Genomic DNA, 22,260 nt, shown 5'->3' on the forward strand with positions numbered 1-22,260 from the left:
TTTTCTTCGTTGAATCGGCGCAGAGGCTGCTTCACGGGTCGGGCTCCAGCTCGGATATCCAGCGAGTGCTCGGCGACATCCCTCGGTATGCCAGGCATGTACGAGGGACTCCACGCAAAAACTTCGGCGTTCGCACGGAGAAATTCGACGAGCACTGCTTCCTATTTGGGGTCGAGCTCGGAGCCGATTCGTATCTGCTTGGAGGCGTCGTTGCTGGGGTCGAGAGGGACGGACTTGACCGTCTCAGCTGGCTCGAAGTTGCCGGTGTGGCGTTTCACATCTGGCGCCTCCTTGGAGAGGCTCTCCAGGTCGGCGATGAGGGCCTCGGATTCGGCGAGGGCCTCGGCGTACTCCACGCACTCCACGTCGCATTCGTACGCGTGTCGATACGTGGAGCCGACGGTGATGACCCCGTTGGGGCCCGACATCTTGAGTTTGAGGTAGGTGTAGTTGGGGACGACCATGAACTTGGCGTAGCATGGCCTCCCCAGCACTGCGTGGTAGGTTCCTCGGAACCCGACCACCTCGAACGTGAGGGTTTCCTTCCGTAAGTTGGAGGGAGTCCCGAAGCAGACGGGCAGATCGAGTTGCCCGAGGGGTTGGACGCGTTTCCCGGGGATGATCCCGTGAAAAGGTGTCGCGCCGGCCCGGATCGAGGACAGATCGATTCGCAGCAGCCCGAGGGTCTCGGCGTAGATGATGTTGAGGCTGCTGCCTCCGTCCATGAGGACCTTGGTAAGCCTGATGTTGCCGATGATGGGGTCGACAACGAGTGGGTACTTCCCTGGGCTCGGCACGCGGTCGGGGTGGTCGCCCTGGTCGAAGGTGATGGCCTTGTCGGACCAGTCTAGGTAGACTGGCGCCGCCACCTTTACCGAGCGGACCTCCCGGCGCTCTTGCTTGCGGTGCCGAGCCGAGGCGTTCGCCACATGCCCACCGTAGATCATGAAGCAGTCAAGGACCACGGGGAACTCCTCTGCCTTGTGATCCTCCTTCTTGTCGTTGTTGTGGGCTCAGCCACCTTCCGCCGGTGGCCCAGTGATAGTCGCCTAGAGGGGGGGTGAATAGGGCGAAACTGAAATTTACAAATATAAACACAACTACAAGCCGGGTTAGCGTTAGAAATATAAACGAGTCCGAGAGAGAGGGCGCAAAACAAATCCCAAGCGAATAAGCAAGTGAGACACGGAGATTTGTTTTACCGAGGTTCGGTTCTTGCAAACCTACTCCCCGTTGAGGAGGCCACAAAGGCCGGGTCTCTTTCAACCCTTCCCTCTCTCAAACGGTCCCACGGACCGAGTGAGCTTCTCTTCTCAAATCAAAGCCGGGAACAAAACTTCCCCGCAAGGGTCACCACACAATTGGTGCCTCTTGCCTTGATTACAATGGAGTTGTGATCTCAAGAACAAGTGAGAAAGAAAAGAAGCAATCCAAGCGCAAGAGCTCAAATGAACACGGCAAATCACTCTCACTAGTCACTAGGGCTTTGTGTGGAATTGGAGAGGATTTGATCTCTTTAGTGTGTCTAGAATTGAATGCTAGAGCTCTTGTAGTAGTTGAGAAGTGGAAAACTTGGATGCAATGAATGGTGGGGTGGTTGGGGTATTTATAGCCCCAACCACCAAATGTGGCCGTTGGGAGGCTGTCTGCTCGATGGCGCACCGGACAGTCCGGTGCACACCGGACAGTCCGGTGCCCCCTGCCACGTCATCACTGCCGTTGGATTCTGACCGTTGGAGCTTCTGACTTGTGGGCCCGCCTGGGTGTCCGGTGCACACCGGACAGGTACTGTTTGCTGTCCGGTGTGCCAGCATGGGCGTTTCTGACCCCTGCGCGCGCAGAGCGCGCATTAAATGCGCGGCAGAGAGCCGTTGGCGCGGAGAAGACCGTTGCTCCGGAGGCGCACCGGACAGTTCGGTGCACACCGGACAGTCCGGTGATTTTTAGCGGACTAGCCGTTGGCGTTTCCCGAAGCTGGCGAGTTCCTGAGGCCGACCTCCCTTGGCGCACCGGACACTGTCCGGTGTACACCGGACAGTCCGGTGAATTATAGCCGAGTCGCCCTGGAAATTCCCGAAGGTGGCGAGTTTGAGTCTTAGTCCCCTGGTGCACCGGACAGGTACTGTTCACTGTCCGGTGGCACACCGGACAGTCCGGTGCGCCAGACCAGGAGTGCCTTCGGTTGCCCCTTTGCTCCTTTATTGAATCCAAAACTTGGTCTTTTTATTGGCTGAGGATAAACCTTTTACACCTGTATAATCTACACACTTGGGCAAACTAGTTAGTCCAATTATTTGTGTTGGGCAATTCAACCACCAAAATTATTTAGGAACTAGGTGTAAGCCTAATTCCCTTTCAATCTCCCCCTTTTTGGTGATTGATGCCAACACAAACCAAAGCAAACAGAGATGTGCATAATTGAACTAGTTTGCATAATGTAAGTGTAAAGGTTGCTTGGAATTGAGCCAATATAACTACTTACAAGATATGCATGGAATGTTTCTTTTTTTATTTAGTATTTTGGACCATGCTTGCACCACATGTTTTGTTTTTGCAAAATTTTTGTAAATTCATTTCAAAGATCTTTTGCAAATAGTCAAAGGTAAATGAATAAGAGTTTGCAAAGCATTTTCAAGATTTGAAATTTTCTCCCCCTGTTTCAAATGCTTTTCCTTTGACTAAACAAAACTCCCCCTAAAAGAGATCCTCCTCTTAGTGTTCAAGAGGGTTTTGATATACCATTTTTGAAATACTACTTTTCCCCCTTTTGAACACAATAGGATACCAATTGATAAATACTTTTTGAAAGCACTAAGTTTTTGAATATGGTGGTGGTGCGGTCCTTTTGCTTTGGGCTCATACTTTCTCCCCCTTTGGCATGAATCGCCAAAAACGGAATCATTAGAGCCCATCGAAGTACTATCTTCCTCTTTGGTCATAAGTAAATGAGTTAAGATTATACCAAAGACGAAGTCCGGTCCTTTTGCTTTGGGCTTTTACTCTCTCCCCCAAAGACAAGGTCCTTTTCTTGGAGCGATGGCGAAGGATGAGTTACGGAGTGGAAGCCTTTGTCTTCGCCGAAGACTCCAATTCCCTTTCAATATACCTATGACTTGGTTTGAAATAGACTTGAAAACACATTAGTCATAGCATATAAAAGAGATATGATCAAAGGTGTTCGAATGAGCTATGTGTGCAAGCTAGCAAAAGAAATTTCTAGAATCAAGAATATTGAGCTCATGCCTAAGTTTGGTAAAAGTTTGTTCATCAAGAGGCTTGGTAAAGATATCGGCTAATTGATCTTTAGTGTTAATGTAAGAAATCTCGATATCCCCCTTTTGTTGGTGATCCCTAAGAAAATGATACCGAATGGCTATGTGCTTAGTGCGGCTATGCTCGACGGGATTGTCGGCCATTTTGATTGCACTCTCATTATCACATAGCAAAGGGACTTTGGTTAATTTGTAACCGTAGTCCCGCAGGGTTTGCCTCATCCAAAGCAATTGCGCGCAACAATGACCTGCGGCAATGTACTCGGCTTCGGCGGTGGAAAGAGCGACCGAATTTTGCTTCTTTGAAGCCCAAGACACCAAGGATCTTCCCAAGAACTGGCAAGTCCCCGATGTGCTCTTCCTATTGATTTTACACCCCGCCCAATCGGCATCCGAATAACCAATCAAATCAAACGTGGATCCCCGAGGGTACCAAAGCCCAAACTTAGGTGTGTAAGCCAAATATCTCAAGATTCGTTTTACGGCCGTAAGGTGGGATTCCTTAGGGTCGGATTGGAATCTTGCACACATGCAAACGGAAAGCATAATGTCCGGTCGAGATGCACATAAATAAAGCAATGAACCAATCATCGACCGGTATACCTTTTGATCCACGGACTTACCTCCCGTGTCGAGGTCGAGATGCCCATTAGTTCCCATGGGTGTCTTGATGGGTTTGGCATCCTTCATCCCAAACTTGGTTAGAATGTCTTGAGTGTACTTCGTTTGGCTAATGAAGGTGCCCTCTTGGAGTTGCTTGACTTGGAATCCTAGAAAATACTTCAACTCCCCCATCATCGACATCTCGAATTTCTGTGTCATGATCCTACTAAACTCTTCACATGTAGACTCGTTAGTAGACCCAAATATAATATCATCAACATAAATTTGGCATACAAACAAGTCATTTTCAAGAGTTTTAGTAAAGAGTGTAGGATCGGCTTTGCCGACTTTGAAGCCATTAGCAATAAGGAAATCTCTTAGGCATTCATACCATGCTCTTGGGGCTTGCTTGAGCCCATAAAGCGCCTTAGAGAGCCTATAAACATGGTTAGGATACTCACTGTCTTCAAAGCCGGGAGGTTCCTCAACATAGACCTCTTCCTTGATTGGTCCATTGAGGAAGGCACTTTTCACGTCCATTTGATAAAGCTTAAAGCCATGGTAAGTAGCATAGGCTAATAATATGCGAATTGACTCAAGCCTAGCTACGGGTGCATAGGTTTCACCGAAATCCAAGCCTTCGACTTGGGAGTATCCTTTGGCCACAAGTCGAGCTTTGTTCCTTGTCACCACACCATGCTCATCTTGCTTGTTGCGGAAGACCCATTTGGTTCCTACAACATTTTGGTTAGGACGTGGAACTAAATGCCATACCTCATTTCTAGTGAAGTTGTTGAGCTCCTCTTGCATCGCCACCACCCAATCCGAATCTTGAAGTGCTTCCTCTACCCTGTGTGGCTCAATAGAGGAAACAAAAGAGTAATGTTCACAAAAATGAGCAACACGAGATCTAGTGGTTACCCCCTTATGAATATCGCCGAGGATGGTGTCGACGGGGTGATCTCGTTGGATTGCTTGGTGGACTCTTGGGTGTGGCGGCCTTGGTTCTTCCTCATCCTCCTTTTCTTGATCAATTGCATCTCCCCCTTGATCATTGCCATCATCTTGAGGTGGCTCATCTTCTTGATTTTGCCCTTCATCAACTTGAGCTTCATCCTCATTTTGAGTTGGTGGAGATGCTTGCATGGAGGAGGACGGTTGATCTTGTGCACTTGGAGGCTTTTCGGATTCCCTAGGACACACATCCCCAATGGACATGTTCCTTAGCGCGATGCACGGAGCCTCTTCATTACCTATTTCATCAAGATCAACTTGCTCTACTTGAGAGCCGTTAGTTTCATCAAACACAACGTCACATGAGACTTCAACTAGTCCAGTGGACTTGTTAAAGACCCTATATGCCCTTGTGTTTGAGTCATAACCAAGTAAAAAGCCTTCTACAGTTTTAGGAGCAAATTTAGATTTTCTACCTCTTTTAACAAGAATAAAGCATTTGCTACCAAAAACTCTAAAGTATGAAATGTTGGGCTTTTTACCGGTTAGGAGTTCATAGGATGTCTTCTTGAGGATTCGGTGAAGATATAACCGATTGATGGCGTAGCAGGCGGTGTTGACCGCTTCGGCCCAAAACCGGTCCGGTGTCTTGTACTCATCAAGCATGGTTCTTGCCATGTCCAAAAGAGTTCGATTCTTCCTCTCCACTACACCATTTTGTTGAGGTGTGTAGGGAGAAGAGAACTCATGCTTGATGCCCTCCTCCTCAAGGAAGCCTTCAATTTGAGAGTTCTTGAACTCCGTCCCATTGTCGCTTCTTATTTTCTTGATCCTTAAGCCGAACTCATTTTGAGCCCGTCTCAAGAATCCCTTTAAAGTCTCTTGGGTTTGAGATTTTTCCTGTAAAAAGAATACCCAAGTGAAGCGAGAATAATCATCCACTATTACAAGACAATACTTACTCCCGCCGATGCTTATGTAAGCAATCGGGCCGAATAGATCCATGTGGAGTAGCTCAAGCGGCCTGTCGGTCGTCATGATGTTCTTGTGTGGATGATGGACTCCAACTTGCTTCCCCGCCTGGCATGCGCTACAAATCCTGTCTTTCTCAAAATGAACATTTGTTAATCCTAAAATGTGCTCTCCCTTTAGAAGCTTATGAAGATTCTTCATCCCAACATGGGCTAGTCGACGGTGCCAGAGCCAACCCATGTTAGTCTTAGCAATCAAGCATGTGTCGAGCTCAGCTCTATCAAAATCTACTAAGTATAGCTGACCCTCTAACACACCTTTAAATGCTATTGAATCATCACTTCTTCTAAAGACAGTGACACCAATATCAGTAAAAAGACAGTTGTAGCCCATTTGACATAATTGAGAAACAAAAAGCAAGTTGTAATCTAAAGAATCAACAAGAAAAACATTGGAAATAGTATGGTCAGGTGATATAGCAATTTTACCCAAACCTTTGACCAAACCTTGATTTCCATCCCCGAATGTGATAGCTCGTTGGGAATCTTGGTTTTTCTCATATGAGGAGAACATCCTTTTCTCCCCGGTCATGTGGTTTGTGCACCCGCTGTCGAGTATCCAACTTGAGCCCCCGGATGCATAAACCTACAAAACAATTTTAGTTCTTGACTTTAGGTACCCAAACAGTTTTGGGTCCTTTGGCATTAGAAACAAGAACTTTGGGTACCCAAACACAAGTCTTGGAGCCCTTGTGTTTGCCCCCAACAAACTTGGCAACTACTTTGACGGATTTGTTAGTCAAAACATAAGATGCATCAAAAGTTTTAAATGAAATGTCATGCTCATTTGATGCACTAGGAGTTTTCCTTTTAGGCAACTTAGCACGGGTTGGTTGCCTAGAGCTAGATGTCTCACCCTTATACAAAAATGCATGATTAGGGCCAGAGTGAGACTTCCTAGAATGAATTCTCCTAATTTTGCTCTCAGGATAACCGGCAGGGTATAAAATGTAACCCTCGTTATCCTGAGGCATGGGAGCCTTGCCCTTAACAAAATTAGACAATCTTTTAGGAGGGTCACTAATTTTGACATTGTCTCCCCTTTGGAAGCCAATGCCATCCTTGATGCCCGGGCGTCTCCCATTATAAAGCATGCTACGAGCAAATTTAAATTTCTCATTTTCTAAGTTGTGCTCGGCAATTTTAGCATCTAGTTTTGCTATATGATCATTTTGTTGTTTAATTAAAGCCATATGATCATGAATAGCATTAACATCAACATCTCTACATCTAGTACAAATAGATACATGCTCAACAATAGATGTAGAGGGTTTGCAAGATTTTAATTCTACAACCTTAGCATGCAAGATATCATTCTTAGTTCTAAGGTCGGAAATGGTAGTATTGCAAACATCAAAATCCTTAGCCTTAGCAAGCAATTTTTCATTCTCAATTCTAAGGCTAGTAAGAGAAATGTTCAATTCTTCAATCCTAGCAAGCAAATCATCATTATTATCTCTAGAATTGGGAATTGAAACATTACAAACATGTGAATCAACCTTAGCATTTAAACTAGCATTTTCATGTCTAAGGTTGTCAATCATCTCACGGCAAGTGCTTAGCTCACTAGATAATTTTTCACATTTCTCTATCTCAAGAGCATAAGCCTTTTTAACCTTAACATGTTTCTTGTTTTCTTTAATTAGACAATCCTCTTGAGAATCCAAAAGATCATCCTTTTCATGAATAGCACTGACTAATTCATTTAATTTTTCCTTTTGAGCTATGTTAAGGTTGGCAAAAAGGGAACGCAAACTATCCTCCTCATTACTAGCATTATCATCACTAGAAGATTCATATTTAGTGGAGGAGTTAGATTTAACCTTTTTCTTTTTGCCGTCCTTTGCCATGAGGCACTTGTGGCCGACGTTGGGGAAGAGAAGTCCCTTGGTGATGGCGATGTTGGCGGCGTCCTCGTCGTCGGAGGAGTCGCTTGAGCTCTCGTCGGAGTCCCACTCGCGACAAACATGGGCATCGCCGCCCTTCTTCTTGTAATACCTCTTCTTCTCCTTTCTTCTCCCCTTCTTGTCGTCGCCTCGGTCACTGTCACTAGATATAGGACATTTAGCAATAAAATGACCGGGCTTACCACACTTGTAGCAAACTTTCTTGGAGCGGGACTTGTAATCCTTCCCCCTCCTTTGCTTGAGGATTTGGCGGAAGCTCTTGATGACGAGCGCCATTTCCTCATTGTCGAGCTTGGAGGCGTCTATTGGTTGTCGACTTGGTGTAGCCTCCTCCTTCTTTTCTTCCGTCGCCTTGAATGCGACGGGTTGAGCTTCGGATGTGGTGGGTTCGTCAAGCTCGTTGATCTTTCTCGAGCCTTCGATCATGCACTCAAAACTTACAAAATTCCCGATAACTTCCTCGGGGGTCATTTTAGTATATCTAGGATTACCACGGATTAATTGAACTTGAGTAGGGTTAAGGAAAATAAGAGATCTTAGAATAACCTTAACCATCTCGTGGTCATCCCATTTTACACTCCCGAGGTTGCGCACTTGATTCACCAAGGTCTTGAGCCGGTTGTACATGTGTTGTGGCTCCTCCCCTTTGCGAAGCCGGAACCGACCGAGCTCCCCCTCGATCGTTTCCCGCTTGGTGATCTTGGTGAGCTCGTCTCCCTCGTGTGCGGTTTTGAGCACATCCCAAATCTCCTTGGCGCTTTTCAACCCTTGTACTTTATTATACTCCTCTCTACTTAGAGAGGCGAGGAGTATTGTTGTTGCTTGAGAGTTGAAGTGCTCGATTTGGGCCACCTCATCCTCATCATAGTTCTCATCCCCTACCGACGGTACCTGTGCACCAAACTCAACAACATCCCATATACTTTTGTGGAGCGAGGTTAGATGAAATCGCATTAAATCGCTCCACCTAGCGTAATCTTCACCATCAAAAGTTGGTGGTTTGCCTAATGGGACGGAAAGTAAAGGTGTATGTTTGGAAATGCGAGGGTAGTGTAGGGGGATCTTACTATACTTCTTGCGCTCTTGGCGCTTAGAAGTGACGGAGGGCGCATCGGAGTCGGAGGTCGATGTTGATGAAGTGTCGGTCTCGTAGTAGACCACTTTCCTCATCCTCTTGTGCTTGTCGCTTCTCCGATGCGGCTTGTGGGAAGAAGATTTTTCCTTCTTCTCTTTGTGGTGAGAAGAGGAAGACTTTTTCTCCTTCCGTTTGGAGGAGTCCTTCTTCTTCTCCTTCCTCTTGGTGCGGGACTCTTCCGATGAAGTGCTCCCGTGGCTTGTAGTGGGCTTTTCGCCGGTCTCCATCTCCTTCTTGGCGTGATCTCCCGACATCACTTCGAGCGGTTAGGCTCTAATGAAGCACCGGGCTTTGATACCAATTGATAGTCGCCTAGAGGGGGGTGAATAGGGTGAAACTGAAATTTACAAATATAAACACAACTACAAGCCGGGTTAGCGTTAGAAATATAAACGAGTCCGAGAGAGAGGGCGCAAAACAAATCCCAAGCGAATAAGCAAGTGAGACACGGAGATTTGTTTTACCGAGGTTCGGTTCTTGCAAACCTACTCCCCGTTGAGGAGGCCACAAAGGCCGGGTCTCTTTCAACCCTTCCCTCTCTCAAACGGTCCCACGGACCGAGTGAGCTTCTCTTCTCAAATCAAAGCCGGGAACGAAACTTCCCCGCAAGGGTCACCACACAATTGGTGCCTCTTGCCTTGATTACAATGGAGTTGTGATCTCAAGAACAAGTGAGAAAGAAAAGAAGCAATCCAAGCGCAAGAGCTCAAATGAACACGGCAAATCACTCTCACTAGTCACTAGGGCTTTGTGTGGAATTGGAGAGGATTTGATCTCTTTAGTGTGTCTAGAATTGAATGCTAGAGCTCTTGTAGTAGTTGAGAAGTGGAAAACTTGGATGCAATGAATGGTGGGGTGGTTGGGGTATTTATAGCCCCAACCACCAAATGTGGCCGTTGGGAGGCTGTCTGCTCGATGGCGCACCGGACAGTCCGGTGCACACCGGACAGTCCGGTGCCCCCTGCCACGTCATCACTGCCGTTGGATTCTGACCGTTGGAGCTTCTGACTTGTGGGCCCGCCTGGGTGTCCGGTGCACACCGGACAGGTACTGTTTGCTGTCCGGTGTGCCAGCATGGGCGTTTCTGACCCCTGCGCGCGCAGAGCGCGCATTAAATGCGCGGCAGAGAGCCGTTGGCGCGGAGAAGACCGTTGCTCCGGAGGCGCACCGGACAGTCCGGTGCACACCGGACAGTCCGGTGATTTTTAGCGGACTAGCCGTTGGCGTTTCCCGAAGCTGGCGAGTTCCTGAGGCCGACCTCCCTTGGCGCACCGGACACTGTCCGGTGTACACCGGACAGTCCGGTGAATTATAGCCGAGTCGCCCTGGAAATTCCCGAAGGTGGCGAGTTTGAGTCTTAGTCCCCTGGTGCACCGGACAGGTACTGTTCACTGTCCGGTGGCACACCGGACAGTCCGGTGCGCCAGACCAGGAGTGCCTTCGGTTGCCCCTTTGCTTCTTTATTGAATCCAAAACTTGGTCTTTTTATTGGCTGAGGATAAACCTTTTACACCTGTATAATCTACACACTTGGGCAAACTAGTTAGTCCAATTATTTGTGTTGGGCAATTCAACCACCAAAATTATTTAGGAACTAGGTGTAAGCCTAATTCCCTTTCACCCAGCCTTGTGGAAGTAGCGCCGAAGCATGACGCACTCCTCAAGGGTGTGCTTGACGGGACCCTGATGATAGGGGCACGGCTCCTTGAGCATTTTGTCGAACAGGTTGGCGCCTCCGGGAGGCTTCCGAGGGTTCCTGTGCTCGGCGTCGGCGACAAGGTCCGCGTCGGCGGCGTCGCGTTTCGCTTGTGACTTCTTCTTGCCCTTCTTCCTCGCGCCGCGCTGAGCGGATGCCTCGGGGACGTCTTTCGACTGGCGCCCCTGAGGCTGCTTGTCCTTCCGGAAGATGGCCTCGACCGCCTCCTGACAAGAGGCGAACTTGGTGGCGATGTCCATCAGCTCGCTCGCCCTGGTGGGAGTCTTGCGACCCAGCTTGCTCACCAGGTCATGGCAAGTGGTGCCGGCGAGGAACGCGCCGATGACATCCGAGTCGGTGATGTTGGGTAGCTCGGTGCGCTGCTTCGAAAATCGCCGGATGTAGTCCCGGAGGGATTCTCCCGGCTGCTGGCGGCAGCTTTGGAGATCCCAGGAGTTCCCAGGGCGCACGTATGTGCCCTGGAAGTTGTCGGCGAAGGCTTTGACCAGGTCGTCCCAGTTGGAGATCTGCGCAGGAGGCAGATGCTCCAGCCAGGCTCGGGCGGCGTCGGAGAGGAATAGGGGAAGGTTGCGGATGATGAGGTTGTCATCGTCTGTTCCACCCAGCTGGCAGGCCACCCGGTAGTCCGCGAGCCACAGTTCTGGCTTCGACTCCCCCGAGTACTTGGTGATAGTAGTCGGGGTTCGGAACCGGGTCGGGAACGGCGCCCGTCGTATGGCCCGGCTGAAAGCTTGCGGACCGGGTGGTTTGGGCGAGGGGCTCTGATCCTCCCCGCTGTCGTAGCGTCCCCCACGCCTGGGGTGGTAGCCTCGGCGCACCTTCTCGTCGAGGTGGGCTCGACGGTCGCAGCGGTGGTGCTCGTTGCCGAGGCGACCCGGGGCCACAGGCACCGAGTTCCGTGTTCGCCCGGTGTGGACCGAGGCTTCCCGCATGAACCGGGAAGTCACGGCGCGATGCTCCGGGGGGTACCCCTGCCTTCGAGAGGCAGAGCTTTCGGCCCGTCGGACCGCGACATCTTCCAGGAGATTCTTGAGCTCTCCCTGGATACGCCGCCCCTCGGTGGTGGATGGTTTCGGCATCGCTCGGAGTAGTATCGCTGCTGCAGCCAGGTTCTGGCCGACCCCACTGGGAGCCGAAGGCAGCCTTGCCCTGGCATCGTCGATGATGCGGTGCTGGACGTCCTGGGCCAGGTGACGCGCTTCTCCAGCCGGTGCTCGGCCTGCCCACTCCTGCCCGATATTTTGCCGAAGCTGCACAAGTTGTCCTGCTTCCTCGTCGAGCCTGTCCTGTACCTCGCGGATTTGCTCGAGCTGTGCGTCCTGACCCCCCGTAGGGACTGGGACCACAGCTAGCTCCCGAAGGATGTCAACGCGAGGCGCAGGCCTAGGGGGATCACCGTCCTCCGGCATACCAAGATGGTGGCCTTCGTCGAGACCCCCTAGATCGACGTGGAAGCATTCGTGACTTGGGCCACAGTCCTCGTCGCTGAGGCTGTGGCTGCTATCGGAGCAATCAGAGAGGCAGTAGTCACATGCGGTCATGAAGTCCCGCATGGCACTGGGGTTATCGAGCCCGGAGAAATCCCAACCAGAGTCGGGCTCGTCATCTTCCTCGGAACCTAGAGGCCCGTAGGTCGAGATGGCCATTAGCCGGTCCCAGGGTGACCGCACATGATACCCCGGAGGGTTTGGACACGCCTTTACGAAGGCGTCCACCGAAGCGGGGTCGCTTGGTGGGTCGCAGCTGGATTTAAAAGGCATGGAACGGGAAACGGACGATACCTCTTGATCGACGGGTGGTGACGAAGTCGTGTCAGGGACGGACTGCACCGTTGTCTCAGGTACGAGGCTAACGCCCAGCATGTCCTTCGCGAGCGTGCTGGCGTCGTCCGTCTGCTTGGAGTTGGCGTGTTGCGGGGAAACAGCGCTCGTCTTCGTCTCAGACGCGAGGTCGACGTCCGACGTGTCCCCCGCTGGGGCGCCGATGCCGTCGACTCGCTCGACAGCCGACGAGGTGTCGTCTCCTGCTTGGCCATGTCTGCCCCGCCTCCTCTTCCGTCGGCGGGGAAGGTGACGGGACATACCCGGATGTTGCTCTTCCGCCACGAGGGGAAGACGTCGTCGATTCCGCCGCCGGCGGGCGGGCTGACGGCCGCCATTGTCGTTGTCGCGCGGCGGAGGAAGGAGTATCATGTCGTAGTTGCCGTCGAGGGTCATGAACTCCAGACTCCCGAAACGAAGCATCGTCCCGGGTTGAAGAGGTTGCTGGAGACTACCCATCTGGAGCTTGACGGGAAGCTGTTCGTCAACACGCAGCAGGCCCCTACCTGGCGCGCCAACTGTCGGCGTTTCGACCCCGGGGGGGTCCCTGGACCGACGAGTAAATTGTCGCCGCATGTCCCAGCCCAGATGGGTCGGCGCGAGACGGAGCACAAAGGGGGGGAGAAACGGCAAAGGGGAAACCCGCGGCCTTCGTGTTGTCCTGCGCCCAGGTCGGGTGCGCTTGCAGTAGGGGGTTACAAGCGTCCGCGTGGGGAGAGAGAGAGCCTTGTGCGTCGGCCCGTTCTCCCGCGCGACCAACCTTCTTGTATGAGAGCCCTGGACCTTCCTTTTATAGGCGTAAGGAGAGGGCCCAGGTATACAATGGGGGGTGTAGCAGTGTGCTAACGTGTCTAGCAGAGAGGAGCTAGAGCCCTAAGTACATGCCGTCGTGGCAGCCGGAGAGGTTTTGGCGCCCTGTTCATGTGATGTCGTGGTCGTCGGAGGAGTGCTTGAGCCTTGTGGAAGTACAGCTGTCGGGGCTGTCGGATCCTTGCTGACGTCTCCTTGCTTCTGTAAGGGGCTGAGAGCCGTCGTCGTCATGGAGCACGCGGGGTGCCATCATTACTTATTTACCGGGGCGAGCCAGATGGGACGCCGGTCTTGTTCCCCGTAGCCTGAGCTAGCTAGGGGTAGGGTAATGATGGTCTTCCCTGTGACGTGGCGGGTCTGAGCCCGAGGTCGGGCAAGGCGGAGGCTCCTCTGAGGTCGAGGTCGAGTCTGGGCCCTGGGGTCGGGCGAGGCAGAGTTCATCTCCCGATGTCGAGGCTGAGTCCGAGCCCTGGGTCGGGCGAGGTGGAGACCGTCTTCTGAGGCCGAGGCTGAATCCGAGCCCTGGGATCGGGCGAGGCGGAGTCCGTCTTCCGAGGTCGAGGCTGAGTCCGAGCCCTGGGTCGGGCGAGGCGGAGACCGTCTTCCAGGGTCGAGGCTGAGTCCGAGCCCTGGGTCGGGCGAGGCGGAGTCCGTCTTTCGGGGTCGAGGCTGAGTTCGAGCCCTGGGTCGGGTGAGGCGGAGCTTCCTATGGCGCCCGAGGCTGGACTTGGCTGCTGTCAGCCTCACTCTGTCGAGTGGCACAGCAGTCGAAGCGGGGCAGGCGGCGCTGTTTTCCTGTCAGGTCGGTCAGTGGAGCGACGAAGTGACTGCAGTCACTTCGGCTCTGTCGACTGAGGAGCGCACATCAGGATAAGGTGTCAGTCGATCCTTGCATTAAATGCTCCTGCGATACGGTCGGTTGGCATGGCGATCTGGCCAAGGTTGCTTCTCCGCGAAGACTGGGCCTTGGGCGAGACGAAGGTGTGTCCGTCGCTTGAGGGGGCCCTCGGGCGAGACGTGAATCCTCCGGGGTCGGCTGCCTTTGCCCGAGGCTGGGCTCGGATGAGGCGAGATCGTGTCCCTTGAGTGGACTGAGTCTTGACCTTAATCGCGCCCATCAGGCCTTTGCAGCTTTGTACTGGTGGGGGTTACCAGCTGAGATTAGGAGTCTTGGGGGTACCCCTAATTATGGTCCCCGACAGTAGTCGAACTGTGCGAGCACGAAAAGTAGGAAAAAAGAACAACCATGGTTAGTTCACTGTTGAATCGATTCTTCTTTTTTTTGGTAAGCATCTGAGACAAATTAGATTATTGATCCTAACCATGGTTAGTTTATTGATAATAGTAGTAGAGATTTGTGGAGTAAAAAAATAGAAGGCAAGCTACATGTTTTGTTTTGTAAAATAGAAGGCAAATTATAGTTTTAGGAAAATCCTTAGAAACTGATCCCCTGCAATGAACACAGGAGCTTGCAAGAGTGACCGTGTTTTTGTAACGCGACAGCTCATGTGTGAGATAGCCAACAACAGGTATGCGTCATCATTCATTTCAAAAAGGGACGATGCCTCTTTTGAGATATCAGTGAAGCAAGCACACCTGATTTAGCTACAATGTGATGAACGAACAAATGTTTCTTGGGAGAACACTATTTTAGTTGTAGATCTTGCCAACATTTAAATTTTGAGATTATTAATATGAGAGCCATGAAAGATATATTTGTTACATGGAGCAAGCAGGCATTTTGCCCACAATTTTAAAAATAAAAAGCATAAGATTGTCAATTGTTGGCACATGATTTTCTATAATAATAAAGTGGAGAACGGAGTTGTATCAAACGTGTTATTATGATACTACAACTTGTATTTGGAGGGTGAGGCAATAAAAAACGTGTTATCATGTGAAATATAAAGACTGATGGTTCTCATTGTAATATGTGTTCATGCAACATAAACAACAACAAAAAGATAAGAGAACATTGAGGAAAAGTATAAATAAAGTGAATTCATCCCTAAAGCATGAGCTCTAATTTACTCAAAGGAACCCAAAAGAGGAGCACAGTAAACATGCCCATATGCAAACAAATGCGAAATTATTCTATAATAAATGTCACACAAATATGATATATGTGCCCTCCATAGTGCCAGCCACCTTAAATCTTGGTGTTTGCGTGTATTTAGGGATCGACATCTCAAGGTTGAAAGTCCTGCCCTGTAATCGCTACACAACTCTAAATGCTGCTACAATGCTAGACCATTTTTTGTTGCCTTATGAACTACCACCACCTGTAATGACAAAATGTGTAAAATTGTCATGAACTACATACATCAAGAAAAGAAAAGGTCAACTCAATCCACCAGATTTCATACCTGTCATATGGAAGATGAACAATCTCAGTACAAAAGCAAGGAAAATGGAGGCTTGTTTAGTGCATATTTCATGGTTGTCATAGTAGGAAATGTTGATTCTTTAGGCATGATGAAAGGGAAGAAGAAAGTCTCCTCTTCGTAAGCCGCCCTATCTGGGAAGGTCAAGTTCAAGGTAAAAACAAATGAATGGCAACATTGACAGAAAAAATTATGGTGCAGATGAGCATTATGCCTCACACCATAGAATTTATCTGGATAATTCATATCAAATAGATAAGAGTGTGAGGCATGAGAAAAAAAGACCATCTCATCTTGGGAGATTGCTAACAAGTCAGATGTTGGAAATGATGGTGACGTCAATATATCTGCCATGTTTGATGAGAAATAAGATGTTTTGCCATTTGCATCTGCATCCCTTCCTTCTCCAGAACCCATTTTAATAAATGAACAGTGGGTGTGCTACGACAAGTGTGAGAATTGGCAACTTCTACTCTATGGGATGAATCGAGATATACTTCCCAAAAATGGCGGTGTAGTATGCAGAGTTGGTTGTAAGTTCATCCACTTCGTTCAATTTCTTGCAGTGGTGGCCTTGCTGCTCCAAGATCCCATTGAATTTGATTAAGTGTTGTTAAATGCTTTATTTGGTTTTTAAGTGCCCTTATTTTGGTATTTGCAAATCGTTGTAGGCCTCGAATGAATAGTTGCAAAATAACTGAAGATGAAATCATAGGAGCCCTTTGGGCACTTTATATGGTTCCTACACCTGGAAATAACATTAAGGATGGTGGCCATGATAATGCTATGACAGGCATAGGCACAACTATTGCTCCAACGTTTCATGGAAATATAATGTCTATCATTTCACTAGTTTCAGAGGGTTCATCTTTAGATGGATTGAATATTAGCCCATTCATATGAAGAGATGGATTACAGGTGGCTGGTGAGGGAGAATCCACAGTCAGAGTTTGGGGATTATGAAGGGGATACGGGTACAGTGGCTGCAAACTGCTGATCTACTTACTGAAGGTGATGGAGCAGGAGCTTCTTCTTGCAAGAGTCCAGGACGTCCCAGAGCTTCTTTGCCCCATCACTGCCGCTACAACTGGAGGTTGTCTGAGCCCGAGAAGACAAGAAGGGCGCAGCGGGGGGATGGCGTGGGAGGGAGGATAGGGTTGCGTCGGCAGGCCAAGCGACTCGAGGCACTCGATCCACGGCAGTAGTTTGCCCTCCATGGAGAAGGACAACAGGTCAGCGTGCGGAGGAGGTCGGGCACGCCGAGCGTAGGCCGCGGCTGCACCATGACGAGGGACGTCTGCATTGGTGGCCCTGCTCCCAAATCCTATTACGGGGGGAGGGGGTGTGCGCGACGGTGGTGGGCATCGCAGGCAGGGGGCGTGCGCGGCAGCGATGTTGCCTTGGCGAGCATCATGTCGTCGTCGCGGTTGTCACACAGCAATTGCCCATCCCTAGCCGCCACAGAGATCTGACAGCCCCGAAGAAGGTGAACTAAGAAAGGACGGGGACGGAGAGAGTGACCGTTGTGCGGGCCCGTCTCCGTCACCGTCGGCTGGGGAGAGGCGAGGTCTCGTCGAGGTGGCCGGCTGGGATAGTGGAGAGGCAGTGGCTACCGATCCAAGAGAATGGGGAGGTGGCGAACGGGGACACGGCTGGGTCGTGGAGGCGACAAGGAGGGGCGTTGGCGCGTGCGATGGCGGGGATATAGCGGCCATCACGGCGACGCGGGGGTGCGCGGTGGGCGAGCTCTGCGTCGGTGTGGGGCCATGGGGGCATCGCGCGCGGGAGGCGGAGGCGGGGGCATGGCCGCGCCAGGCGCCCACATTACATTCTTAATTAGTAGTAGAGATAGGGATAGAGATATATAAAAATCTATTTCAAATTCATAGCATGAGAAATATAAATTAATTCTATAGATCCCTATGTTGCATGTCTACTCGGCAACTTATAGCTAGCACACTCTCCAATTTATTTTACTGTAGTAAAAATGCGACATATAAGTATCATAATATCGCACAAAAGTTTTATATACAGAATTATATTAACTTAATCTCTGTATAGAGTCATGTTAGCTTAATTAATACGTGCCTTATAATTTCTAAAATAAATTAAATTTCAAATAAATAATGATCACTAGAGTGAATTGCATTTCAAGGATCCGGGTGCAGGTGGGCGGCAGAACGGCACAGGTGCAGCAACCGTCAAGACACAGACCGATATGCCGTGACGGAAGAAGATCGAACTGTTGAGAACTACGTTACCACGGATCACCAGATCCGCTCCCTTCCCTCCCGTCAGCAGTAGAGGCGCAAGAAGATGTAGAGAACCCGTCTCCCTTCCCATAAGCACGACAGAGGAAACACGAGACACTGGATATAGGGTTGGGCCTCTGGCCTCTTTCTGATCTCTGTATTATGAAGGGGTGTACATGTTCCTTATATAGAGATATGAGACCCTTCAGGGGCAAAGTCGGTATTTGCCCACATAACCCTAACTAGGGTTACTTAACACTCCCCCTTGGGCGAATACCGCGACCAACACATGCCTCTTTAAAACTCCCAAAAAACCAATGGGAAAAATACGGAGAAAGAGTACATGGTGACGTAAATTGCATTTGCACTTTGTTGCCTCGTTAAAAACCTCATGTGAGAAACTTCAAGAAAACTCACCAAGGGAAAAAGAGTACAACAGCTGACATCGGGACAGATTTCGATCCTCTAGGATCTAGATTCTATCGAATCTTCTACAAGGGCTAACTTCAGAAATGTGCTCCCCCTGATCCTTGCAAAATTGTATCAATAAAGCAAAACATCTTCTTCTGGAAGTATATGCACATGAAGATTTAGCAAACGGATTGCATATCCTTGCAAGGACTATTTCAGGAACTTTACCTCTACTCACTTCTAGGATATACGAGGTAAGTGCACGTATCAATATAAATAAGCCACTTTGACTGATGGTGTTCGATCGACTGGATCTATATATTTGATAGAAAGTTCCATAAAGGTTCACATATTGATCATCAAGCTCATGCCTTCAGGGCATAGAATATGACATTTATTGTCTCACGATTGTGCTCCCCCTGACGATGACATCTGTCAAAGTCGTTATCCCTCATAACTCAAGCATATTCTTCAAGATATACGTCTCATTGTTCATCTGGAATAACGAGAATCGATGAGGTTGGGGTGCTATCATTTTCTATCTTTACACCACAATTTATACATAGTTGTGCAAAGCAAATAACATGTCCTTCAATAGGACTTAGGGAATAATATAGTTGCAATAGTACATATTCTAAATATGACACATCGCTCGAGGTGTTCATCCATTGCAACATCTATGATGGTGTAACAAAAGTCCATCTAAGATCGTAATCCATCAGGGATTTTTCATCGATCAGATACATCGTTATAGTCTGTCATTCTGGCACAATGGGGATATTTTGCCAGTAACACCTAAACCTTATAGGTTTCTGCCATTAGGGCTTTAGAGGATACCGTAATTCCACATCTAGTGGAAATTACCATGAGTAAAACTCATGGAATGCACATGTGCTTATTCGGTAAACTTCAAGTCCTTTGGTACCACATCTTATTCCTTTTCGGGTCTGTATGGGTCTTTATCCCTTTATAGGGATTATCAAACTTTGGTGTTTAACACAGACTTTATTTCTTCTGGAAAGGTTCCATCTGAGAACTATAATCTCAACTAGGAGATATTCTCCCTACATAGGAGAGTGGTCATTCATTAGGAATGCATTATTCGGTATGAGATTTATATGTTGCATATTTATAATTCAAGATTATGAGTCCTCCTAGGATCTCATGATGGATCTTCAGAATCCTATTAACTGCATATTTTAATTCATGCCATTTGCCAGATATATTACATAGCGGAACAGTGTTTATTCAACACATATGTGGGATGGATCTCTCACAAGACCACTTGAACCATCGCATTCACCACACATTATTTCAATAGTGCCCATAATGTCTGAACTTCAAGCTCGTGACTTTCACTTTGCGATTATTGGTTCAGCCTCGATTGCATTTATCAATGACCCGATAAGAGAGCTTAAAGCACTCATGCCTAGGACTTTGTTTTGGATCCATTTTGCAATCTAGGGAGGCAATATAGGTGTCGACATATTTGTCTCCCACATTTAATAATGATCTTCGTTATTTCCCAAAACGAAAGATTCATTGTTCCATATTCCTAGCACAATGATATTGCGCGCATTGCTAGGAATTTCATCATCAAGATGAACCTCTTCGTGAAGCAAATCACCATCAGGATGAATTAATCGGAGGAGGGTTATCACAGACCACGTGAATCTACAACCAGAACATATGCTTTGACTAAGGTTGATGGATCATATTCGCAGGCGTCCCCGAGAATAGATCAAATACCAATAAGTCAAATGTGGATATGATATTAATCCCGGGTATATCCACATCTACATCAAGTAGAAGCATTCAAACCAATATGGTTACTCCTCAACGATTTCTGGCAAACTCCATATACACAGGAGTACACACCGAATGACAGGTTCAGTTTGGCTTTTGTGCGTTTAATAGAATATTGAGGTATTACACTATATGGGCATTCCTCCCCCTAATGCCGAGATGTTCTAAAAGCAAACAGATAAAATCCCCAACCACGATCATCCAGTTGTGGCCAATGTATGCTATTGTGGTGATTTATTTGGGAAATCTTACGCACATTACAGATAGGGGTTTTATGCAGTGAGCTTTGGACTTAGATTAATGTAGTGGCATGAATACTACATATTTGTCCTTCACATGAAGGGTTAGTCTCAATATCTAGCGAGACACGCAACAACAAGTTGCTTCATGGTTACAATTCTGCAAACTTATTGTTATTATTACCAAATGCACAGTCAATCATTAAGATTTAGACTAACATGCACAACACTATTTTATCCATAAGGCTTCTTCAGGGGCTCATGAATACCATTCGTCATTTGGAGCCATTAGTTGACTTCAGATCAACAAGTAAAATGACCATCAGGGTCTAACGCTCACAAAGACATTCACTGGTTGCATTGTGCTTTGAGGCACATAGGAAAATGTGTGTTTATATTGGTAGTAAAGTGCACGACATCAGGCCAATGCTGCCAAGCAGAGACTTTTATATGCAGAGATGTATAGTCCAGCTCATTTTATTATTGCCCATTGTTTACCCAATTACTCATACCGCTATGAAATTGGGTATCGATTTATGCAACATTTTTAGGTATAATAATTTTGAGAGAGAACTTATAACAATAATTAATTATTTGTGGTGATGCCAGCAAGGCAAACATTTCTCCTCATATTATATACCAAATTGTTCTATATAGCATTATTTTGATCTCTTCATTGTTCAGCAAAAAGAGAAGCTTTGGAATAGAACAGACAAGGCCAATAATTCCTTTTATCTGGGAAAAATCATCTGATTCGTAAGCTTTCGACAAAGCAAATGGAGATAACTGCTTGGCAAGAGCGAAGGAAATACCAATATCCGTCTGGGACTAGTCTTCAACAACAGATAATACTGCTCTCATACAAAGGAGTCATCAAGACTAGGGAGAATACCTCTGGTCTCCATAATATCTTCATATTTCTATCACAAATTACCATCACTAATAGCTTAGTGGTCAAGAATTATGGATCTTCCGGTGCCAAGGACCAATGACATGTTAATGTCTAATTTAGCTGCAAGCTCTTTGGTGATGTGGGATTTCATAATTATTTGTCTACTCTTCTCACTTCTGGTAGATCGGAGGTAGATAATAGTAAGCATGCCAAAGGGTGGAATTCAGTGTAGTTCGGCTACATAAACCCCAGGTATGTGTCCATTCAGGACCGACCTTTACCATTTAGCTTAAAAGTATATCATACCAATCAAAGGACTATACCTAGTCAATTCAGCGACTATAAGTATTTACAATTCTGAGAGATGTATGCAACACAAGTACAGAGGTCCTAGATAGAACGAGTAAAGTGGTTCGACAGGAACACACTATGGTTTTCACACCAACATAGTGAAAATTTTCTCAGAATAACCTCTCGGTATACTCGCAACTTCGTGTTGCTGGCGATTACATGTCCTTTTATCTCATAGTTTGCTTCATGTCATTTAGCGACAAAGAGAGCAATGTGCTAACATCTGGTTGAGCAATATATGGCTGAGATTTATAGTCTTAAATTATTTGGTAAGGCCTTTTGCTTACTAATAGAATCCCAATTTGTGATGTCTTCTATGCCAAAAAGGCTTTCATGCATTATATTATATATCTTCGGGTTACTTCGGGTAAAACTTTATGCATGAGGAGAGAGCAAAAAATTAATTTATCTGTGTTTCATTGTATTTCAATTTAATTTCCCAGATTTTCAAGCACTATTGATCTTGATATAGTCGTTACGGCCACTTGGCGATATATAAATATATAATGCCACACAACACAGTCAAATAAAATATACAGCCAAATAAAATTGTTTAAGAAGGTTGCGTATAATGTGACTTCAGGGGTTTTGAACAACCCACCACAATCCACGCGAGTACAAGCTCTAGCGTCTGGTGTCAACGCGTGTGCGGCCATCAGGGCTACGACAACACAAC

Source organism: Zea mays, chromosome 3, assembly GCF_902167145.1.
Source record: "Zea mays cultivar B73 chromosome 3, Zm-B73-REFERENCE-NAM-5.0, whole genome shotgun sequence".
In the NCBI taxonomy this organism is placed as follows: domain Eukaryota; kingdom Viridiplantae; phylum Streptophyta; class Magnoliopsida; order Poales; family Poaceae; genus Zea; species Zea mays.